General features: G+C 24.4%; 1 protein-coding gene and 1 long non-coding RNA gene across 3 annotated transcripts in view; one reads left to right on the forward strand and one right to left on the reverse strand.

The window, feature by feature from the left end:
* The window catches only part of LOC137652465 (mitochondrial disaggregase-like), a 101,794-nt gene that overhangs the window by 33,563 nt on the left and 65,731 nt on the right, over positions 1-2,500 (forward strand). The window lies entirely within an intron of this gene.
* LOC137652094 (uncharacterized) overlaps positions 466-2,500 on the reverse strand; it is a 5,021-nt gene continuing 2,986 nt past the window's right edge. The window contains exons 2-3 of one of the 2 annotated variants that reach the window (XR_011046183.1): positions 1,379-1,488; positions 466-1,002 (exon numbers count right to left, since the gene is read on the reverse strand). This is a non-coding gene — a long non-coding RNA (uncharacterized lncRNA). The remainder of the gene's footprint in view (positions 1,003-1,378; positions 1,489-2,500) is intronic. The other variant, XR_011046184.1, reaches the window with a different exon arrangement.

The raw sequence follows: 2,500 nt of genomic DNA on the forward strand, positions 1-2,500 counted from the left end.
GATATGGACTTTCTAATTTTAGCATGTGGCTTTCACTCAAGCACCTTTTGGCCATTGATCCTGACAGCTGTGTCGTCAGGGAATTCAAAATAGATTAGTCAACAAATATATCGATCACACGGCAATTTCTGTAGACAAAATACTGTGAGGATAATATGAAATAGGCTTACCTACTCATACTGTCGTTTCATAACTTTAATTTTCTTCTATGGATGCATTTTATGGTTTGCACTATACAAAACTCTGTTATATTGTACAAAGTGATGTTCGTGTAAAATTAATTTCATCACATCACTACTACGATATTTAAAAATGGACGAATTATAATATATATATATATATATATATATATATATATATATATATATATATATATATATATATATATATATATATATATATATATATATATATATATATTTTTTTTTTTTTTTTTTTTTTTTTTTTTTTTTTTTTTTTTTTTTTTTCTGTGAAACTGGGACTAATCAGCGACACCGCTGAGCGTCGAGTTGCCTAGTGTGGGGAATCCGCCATACACACGCCCTCTCCATGCCATTCTGGCACCCAGGCTTAACCTCGTCTTTCCTTTTCTGTTCCTTCGCATTATCTTCTTACCTTCACTTTCATGAGCCCAAGAGATTTTGAATATGTACGGAGTATCTGCAACATCGCCAGGAATAAACTTTATGTATTCATTTAGTTCCATGCATATACAGCTTCTATCTTCGACGAAGTATAGAGTAAGGTTCCATTCTCCTTGCCTCTCGTTTTTCACTCTCAGCGTTTGTTTCTTCCTTTTATCTTTGTTGACTCCACAAAACGTCTTTGTAGCCAAGTTGCACGGGCTCAGGAAAGATCTGCATCGCCTGACTCTAAGAGCTTCTCCTACCATTGTTCCTGGTATCGCGGCTTTTAAGTACTTGTTCAAGTAATATCGGACTTTTTGCCACGGGATGTATATACGTCTAGGCTTGCAGGATCCGCTTTGTTGCTTTGCTGTTTCTGTGGAAAATTAAAACTCAATTATAATGATATTTATATGTAACAAAACTAGTTCTATGTTGTATATTACTAAGTGATAGTTATTGTATAATGATATAAGTATGAATAACTTAGTATATCAGGATCTAGTTTTGCCTCATACTAATAATATAGATGCGTATCGAGAGAAATGTTTACATGATTTCATAGTAGGCCTAAAGGTTATTCAACCAAATATGGTGAATTATGGGAAGATTATACAATGAATGGAATCTAAATAAATTTTGTTTTCAGTGAAAAAGAAAATAATTATACTCTCTCTCTCTCTCTCTCTCTCTCTCTCTCTCTCTCTCTCTCTCTCTCTCTCTCTCTCTCTCTCTCTCTCTCTCTCACTTACTTTTGGCTTCTATGAATACATAAAGTAAGGCTGCCGTGAACAGAAGCTTCATGAAGGCGCGCATTTTGTCCCTTTGAACCAAGCTGTAATATGTAAGGGAAAAATCAAGCCTGAAATATAGAGAAATTATATATATATATATATATATATATATATATATATATATATATATATATATATATATATATATATATATATATATATATATATATATTTATATTTATATTATATATATATATATATATATATATATATTTATATTTATATTTATATATATATATATATATATATATATATATATATATATATATATATATATATTTTATATTTATATTTATATATATATATATATATATATATATATATATATATATATTTATATATACATATATATATATATATATATATATATATATATATATATATATATATATATATATGTATATATAGATATATATATATATATATATATATATATATATATATATATATATATATTTATATTTATATATATACATACATACATACATATATATATATACATATATATATATATATATATATATATATATATATATATATATTATATATATATATATATATATATATATATATATATATATATATATATATATATATATTTATATATATACTTGTATATATTTATATATATACTTGTATATATTTATATATATACTTATATATATTTATATATATATATATACATATATATATATATATATATATATATATATATATATATATATATATATATATATATATATATATATATATATTTATATCGGCTATTGATTTATTCCGTGGAAAGCGGAATTTCAATACGAATAATAGTACCAGGGTTATGATATACATCTTTATTGCTTAGCTTTCGGAAAATCTATTTCCATCATCAGAGCCTAAAATAGGATACATTGTATTAGTTAAAACATAGTATGATGAATATTTAAAACAGAAAATTTAAAATGAACATACAAAAACTTTATGAAATAAAATAAGAAATTAACATAAAACTATAAAATCAATCTAAATACAAAATAAAAGATCAAAGCGCCAGCGCTATAAACTCACATGAAATAAAATTATACACAATTTAATTCGTAC

This window comes from Palaemon carinicauda, chromosome 13 (assembly GCF_036898095.1).
Source record: "Palaemon carinicauda isolate YSFRI2023 chromosome 13, ASM3689809v2, whole genome shotgun sequence".
Lineage (NCBI taxonomy): Eukaryota > Metazoa > Arthropoda > Malacostraca > Decapoda > Palaemonidae > Palaemon > Palaemon carinicauda.